The sequence below is a fragment of the Coptis chinensis genome, chromosome 3 (genome assembly GCF_015680905.1).
Source record: "Coptis chinensis isolate HL-2020 chromosome 3, ASM1568090v1, whole genome shotgun sequence".
NCBI lineage: Eukaryota > Viridiplantae > Streptophyta > Magnoliopsida > Ranunculales > Ranunculaceae > Coptis > Coptis chinensis.
The window spans coordinates 66,105,695-66,112,876 of NC_141458.1; the positions used below are offsets into that span (position 1 = coordinate 66,105,695).

Here is a 7,182-nt window from a genome sequence, read left to right on the forward strand (position 1 = left end):
TATCCACAAATTATTATCACTTAATTCATCTTGTAAAGGGGTGTAGTATAAACTATGGTATAAAAAGTATGATTTTATGGTGAGTGTTTCATAACCACAAAAAATTAGATTTGAATAGTGACTACTTTTTAAAGAATTATATATATTCGTTTACAATGATTTTTTATACCATGGTTTATACCACACTCCTTTACAAGATGAGTTAAAAGCTAATATTTTGTGGATATGATCTACTAACTATGGATAGATACTCTACAAAAATTCAACTTATTTGGAAACCTCTAACCTATTTAAAAATTGTTGACAACTTTAAATGTTTTTTAACAGCCCAGATTTTTTGATTTTACAATCATCTTTTGATATTGTTAAACATCATCAAATGAGATGAAATTTTGTGAAAGTGATCTTCATGGTTTGTTGGACATATATATCCACAAAAAAATTAGGTTCTAGCTAGTTTGTCTTGTGGGTGAAGTTGTGGGGCATAGTATAAACCATGGTATGATTTTTGGTAGAGATGACCTCCCTACCTTGGATAGTATCTCCACAAAAAATCAGCTCAATTGGATGTATCTAGTTTTGTCAAAAGAATGTTAAATTTTTTGACCGTCAGATAATTAAATTTCAAACTTAAACTCAATTTTGGATAGGGTTAGACATGGTCAAAGAAGCTGATTTTCTTTGGAGATGATCTCCATGTTGTAGGGATCACATCCCCAAAAAATCAACTCTTAGTTCATTATGTATGTAGGTAGGATTGCGTATATCATTTTCGTATGTCGATGTAGCCAGCCCGATATATCATTACCTAGCCTCATGCATGTGCCAATTAAGGCACATCATCAACACTCCAGCATGGTAGGCCCCACATTTGTTTTAATTTTTTATTTATTTTTTGTTTGTCTAATACACAGGGCCCACTATGTTTTGAGAAAGGTCGAGGAACATATGGGGGCAAAACGGTTATTTCACCGAATTAAAAATACAAAAACAAAAAATCAAAATATTATTTTTTTACATATAGTGGGGTCCATAATAAAAAAAACAAAAAAAATTGAAACAGTACATTTGTGTCTGCCACATGGGTAAAATTGTAATTTTCCGTACTATCACTATTTTTTATAAAAACAAAGTAACAAAATATGCTGTGAAATGACATTTTTGCCTCTGTGACATACACAAAAAATATTGTTCATCGACCCCCCCCATATACAACTTTCCACAGTCTAGAATCTCTTGCACTTGACATTTTCACCATGTAGACAACCTGCTTTTCATTATCTTTCATTATCTACCGAACTTTCAATAAAGTACTCCAAATTAGGGGTGCAAGTGGATATCCAAATATTCGAATCCGATTCAAATTCGTATTCAAAAAATCAGAGATTATCCGACAATTTCGGATCTAGATTTAGATTCGGATAATTTTTTATGTCTGAACTAGTTTCGGATACGGATTTGGACACTGCCATATCCGCATCCGATAGTATTTGATTCGATTTAAAAAAATTAATAGTTATTATATATAATCAATTTATTCATTTTTTATTGTATAAAATATTATATAAAATCATAAACTAATAATATAAAACTATAATAACAAAATAATAATAATAAATGACAAATATATATATATACTAGTTTTTATAGTGGTAAAATGAATTATTGAAAGCAAAACTGACAATTTTGCCTTGCAACTCTCACGAACAATCCCCTGACGCCTTTTCTTTTCTCTGTCATTTTTATGTTTAGGTTTCCCCTCTTTGAAACAATAGTACTCCTTCCTAGTTATTTTATTACCTTATTTATCCTTCTTAGTAGAATTACTTTGTATACTAAACCCATCAACTTTTGCATAATTGTTGTAAAATTCATAAGCTTCATCCATAGACTTAAAATTTTGTCCTATTTTCGATTTGCAATCTTCTATTACTTCAAGCATATAAACCATATCAGAATGTTCTTCTTCATCTGAGTCCAAATGTTCAAACTCCATATCCATTCAATAGATGCTACACATAACAATTTCAAAATATGAGCAAAATTATAATTAGTTGGCATTTAATAATAATTCTCGAGAAATTAAATGTATATAAATTGAACATACCACCCCAATATGTTGAAAATAGAATATAATTAATTAACATTAAATAATAAAAATTTGCAAAAAAAAAGAAGGAAAAATTGAGCGTACTAGTGTACTGATGTTGAAAAGCAAGTGTAGTGTAGCGTTAGCTATTTTGTTCCACGTTGGAACAGTCTTAAAATGTGAAAAAGGTGTGGTGGTAATATTGAGGTGAAATAATGTAAAGGTGGGGTGGGTCGGAAGTTGGAAAGTGTGGAGAAAGGAATTAAAAGAGAGAGAGAGTGTGTGTGTGGGGTCAAACAAAATCAATAAAGTGGAGAGAGAATAGAAAATGGTTTGAGGTCACATGAATGTTTAGGTCCTGTAAACCAGCTTATGATTGTTACAACTTTTATAAGTTTTAGATTTGGCTAATTTTTTGTACATATGATGATCTTCCAACTATTTTAAACATTGTCACAAAAAATAGTTCTAGGGAGTAGTTAGAATAGTTAGGATATCATATCTACAAAAAATTGACCTAATCTAAAACTTATAAATACCCTAACGATTTTAAGTTTGTTTACGTGTTTTTATAACATATGTGCCTAGAATACCCTTGTTTTGATTGATGAAACAACATAATTAGTTTATGTCTTGAAAGCAATCCTATGTACTATCTACAGAGTAATATTAGTACATGAAATTTCAACTGAAAAATAATAATAAGGAATTGATTATGACAAGAAAGTTATTATCATGCTTAATATGTGGCATTGAAATTGTTAAAAGGATATAGATCAAGAATACCACCTCTGTTTTAATGGTGTTTAGGAAGTATGATTAATGGCTTTCGACTTTTAAAGCCAATATGCTGCTTTACATTCTTGTCTTCCCATTCTAACTGTTCCCACCATTCAAATTCACTAGTGACCACCAATGAATAAACCTTACTTGGAAGAAAGCTCATCTCTTTATAAAATGGAAGCTTATGAAGCTTTGGACATCCTTTTACTCGAATATCTTATAAAGGGATACATGTGGTTTTTATGGATGTGGAATGGAAATGGGAAGAGAATATGGATGATAGATGATGGGTTTCGTTGGTCAAAACCACACAAGATCAAAACCTAATATCCCTCTAAAGTTAAGAATGAGTAGGGTATTGATCAATCTGCTTCTGATTTGTATCACTTATGAAAGACGAGAGTGGAAAGAGGTGTCGAGGGATTAAAAGTATTTTATCGAGAGATTGTGAATTAAACTAAACTAACTAATTAAACTAATATTAAGAATTGGAAATAGAGAGAATATGAGAGAGAAATTCAAGAGATTCAAATCCACCAATATCTTTGATTCACGAACCTTTTGCCTCATGTTGTTCTCACAAGCAGACTACAATTGGGCAATTAAGCAAGTGTTGATGCCTTCATGGATGAAACATCGTTAAATAGTTATTTCTAATTATATGTTATTCCTATATATGTGTTATAATATCTTCTTTCCTTTTATGTGAGCTTGGACACCCATTCAATAAATCACTATCGAAGGCAAACACAAGGAATACTTCTCTTACTCTAGAACACTACACAACTAGAAGAAAAGTAGAGATTAGGAGCATGATATTCAATTACAATAAATAAAACCCTAATCTAGCATTATATTCAATTGCAATAAATAAAAGTCTGTTACTAGCATAATATTCAATTACAATAAATAAAACCTAAACTAGCATGATATTCAATTGCAATAAATAAAAACCCTAATCTATTCTCTCATCTCCTGGTCTGGGCAATTGATAAGAGCCCAAAATTGTAGTTTTAACCCCTTAATAATCATACTTTTAGACCAATTATGTGAATAATAATTAATAGTTAACACCGACACGTGTTTTATGCATTTCGGGCTTCAAAGTCCATTATGTGCGTAAATGTGCCACTTTAGCAAGATAAAGGAGCAAAGGTCGGTTACTAAGGAGTTCCGTGATTAAAGGCCAAGATTGAAGAAGATAAAGCCTTTCTAAAGCCCGGTCCAAAAGCTGAAAAGTCGACCAGGCGTAAATAGCACACAAGTCGTGAGAACTTCCTCGGGCGTATCTTTGGACTCGGACCTGAATGGGGCCTACCTTATGTCAAAACGACCGGCTCGGAAAGAGATTTCCAATGGTCTAATCCTTGACCCAATCAGAGGAGCAGAAGTGGACGAAAAGTCTGTTGAAGCCAACTGCAGCTGAAGAGGCCTTTTTGGACCGAAAGAATTGGGTTTTGGGCCCCGATTCTCGGCCCAAAACATGGCTCCAAGCCCATGCACGATTTTTGGATCTGAATGTATAAAAACCAAAGCTTCACTCTTTGTTAATGGTAGATAGTTAGACCTAGATTAGAATTAGATTAGTAGCCTCCATTAATTAATTTTAGATCTAGTTTTCCTTAGATTTAATTAGTTTAATTTAATTAGTTTCATATCTTGTTTTTATTTAATTCCTTGAATGATTGTTCGTCATTTAATTAGATAAATAAAATAGTTATTATTATTCAATTTCAATTTTTGTCATTTGCATTTATAGATCTAGTTTAAATTCTTGTTCTTATTTCATTCTTAGTTAATTAATTAGATTTCAATTATTGTTTAATTTAGATTAGTAAAGTTAGAATTTTGATATGATGTGTAGTTATAATTCAATGGGAAATGATGGGTTGATGACTCAAGGCTAAAACCTCCATTAGAGGGGTTGATGAAGCTTTGATAAAAACTTAGTGGTTTATTGTAGAAGCGTTATAGAATCTATTCCACTCTAGAAGGTCATGATTCGCCATGAGAATGGGTGGACGACCTCACATGCTAGTTAGTATTTGGTAGAAATGCCATGAACACTAGGGATTAAAACTCGAAATTCTTGCCGTAAGAACGTAAGAATCGAGATACAAGAATCTATGTTAGGTTATCAAGTTGGATTCGAGGTGGATTCAATTCCCTTCTAATCCTTTATCTAGATTCAAAAACAATCATATTTCCATAGCATTCGTAGTTTAAATTCAACATATGGCTTTTCATATTGCATCGTAGTATAATTCCCCTTCGTAAAGCTCTCATTAGACTTAAGAAACGACATATTAGACTAGAAAACATTCCATGCTAGAGAACTAGGAGTGGAACGAATTTGTTACTCCACTCTATTTCGATAGAATTGAGAGTAGAAACTTTGATAAATATAGCATCATAATCTAGTTTTAGTTTACTTACGTTTTGAGTTCATCGTTCATTTCGTAGGTAAACTATTCAGTTTTTAATCTTTTATCAAATGGCGCCGCTGCCGGGGATCGAACCCGGGTCACCCGCGTGACAGGCGGGAATACTCACCACTATACTACAACGACCAATTAGATTTCAATGGGTTTTATTCAACATATGGCTTTTCATATTGCATCGTAGTATAATTCTCCTTCGTAAAGCTCTCATTAGACTTAAAAACGACTAATTAGATTAGAAAACATTCCATGCTAGAGCACTAGGAGTGGAACGAATTTCCTACTCTACTATATCTCATAGGATTGAGAGTAGTGAAATCTTTGATAAGCATATAGGATCATAAATAGTTTTAGCTTACTTACGTTTTGAGTTTCATCGTTCATTTCGTAGGTAAATTATTCAATATTTTTACGTTTATCAAATGGCGCCGCTGCCATCTTAGTGCACTTTAGCATTGTTTTCATAGTAGAATTAGTCATTTTTAAGTCCCATTAAACCCACCCACCCTTGTTTGATTCATACCGTGGTTATCCGTTTCAATCCAAAAAATTCGCGACAAAATTACACCGAAGCGACCGCGCTATAAAGCGCAGCGCACTGCGCCTATAGTCGGAACACGACCGACTCGCCCCGACCGAGCGACCCCAGCTAAGTCATCGGAACAAGGAGCACGATCACTTCTATGCGAAGCACTCTACTGCTAAGCCAAAAATCCCGGATTTCAACAGGTTTGTTTCAAACTTCGATTTTTAAAATTTTTCAGTGTCCTAACTTGTTATACACACTGAACACGCGTAAACAAGACGCTATTCATAAGCGAAGCAAGGACGCAATCAGGTATTCCTTTCTTCCGCACCTCGCATCTCCTATTAGAGGTTTATACTAGTATATCAGAATTGTTTGGAGTGTTGATGTGTTTTGCTAAATTTGGTTTTAGCCTTGTATGAGATTAAGGTCTGGCCGAACAAAAACACCGAACGTAATTACACAACAACGTCAACAAACAAGTCTATCTAGTATACCACCCACTACACCTCTAGCTACTATTTCACACACATCACGACCTGATGCCCGGCGAAGAAGAGACTCCTCTCTCCGACTTCTACAAAGCCTTGAAATGATAGCCCTAAATCTTGCATCGTTCTAGTAGACCCGATTGGGGATTTCCGCATCCCCAAATATATTTAATTTGTTACCCGTTTTTCATGGTTTAGACCATGAAAAACCTTATCGGCACATCGTAGGGATTGAACAAGTCCTTATAACATTCCACCATCCTACGGTTGGTGCGGAACAAATTAAATTGAGGGTATTCCCTTTCACCTTAGTTTAAATAAGCGGCGTCTTGGTTAACGCCCAAAGCGCTTTAATTCGTGGACTTCGTGGGCTAAACTTGTTCACTGTTTATGGAACATTTTTACCCACCCCTAAAGACGGATGAAATGCTTTCCAAGATTAACTTCTTTTCGACGGAATCCTCATGAATCATTTTCGAGGCTTGGAATCGTTTCACCGATCTCCTTATAGAGTGTCCACACCATCACCTAGCAAAAGACACGCGTTAGTTCGTGCCTTTCTCAAAGGACTTCTACACCACCATAAAGAAGTCCTGGACATAATGAATGGGGGTAGTTTCCTAAGTAAAGGAGCCTCGAGAGGCATATAAATTTTGGAAGATCGGACTAAAGCGTAATAATAATTGGGGGTAGTGATGATTACTCCCTCCGCTAGTTCTTCTTCAACAGTTAAGGCTACTAGTATGTTTGAGGTTAAATCAGATCCCGAGCTTAAAACTCTAATTGAATCCCTCACAAAAAGGTAGAGGCCATTTACGTACAACAAAAGCCTATCCCCGTCATGAATGTAAA

The 7,182-nt window shown here is 34.2% G+C and overlaps 1 non-coding gene across 1 annotated transcript; it reads right to left on the bottom strand.

The window, feature by feature from the left end:
- Positions 1–5,370: 5,370 nt before the first annotated feature.
- On the bottom strand, positions 5,371–5,442 carry TRNAD-GUC (transfer RNA aspartic acid (anticodon GUC)). The gene has a single exon. It is a non-coding gene; the product is annotated as a tRNA-Asp (tRNA).
- Between the last annotated feature and the right edge of the window lie 1,740 nt (positions 5,443–7,182).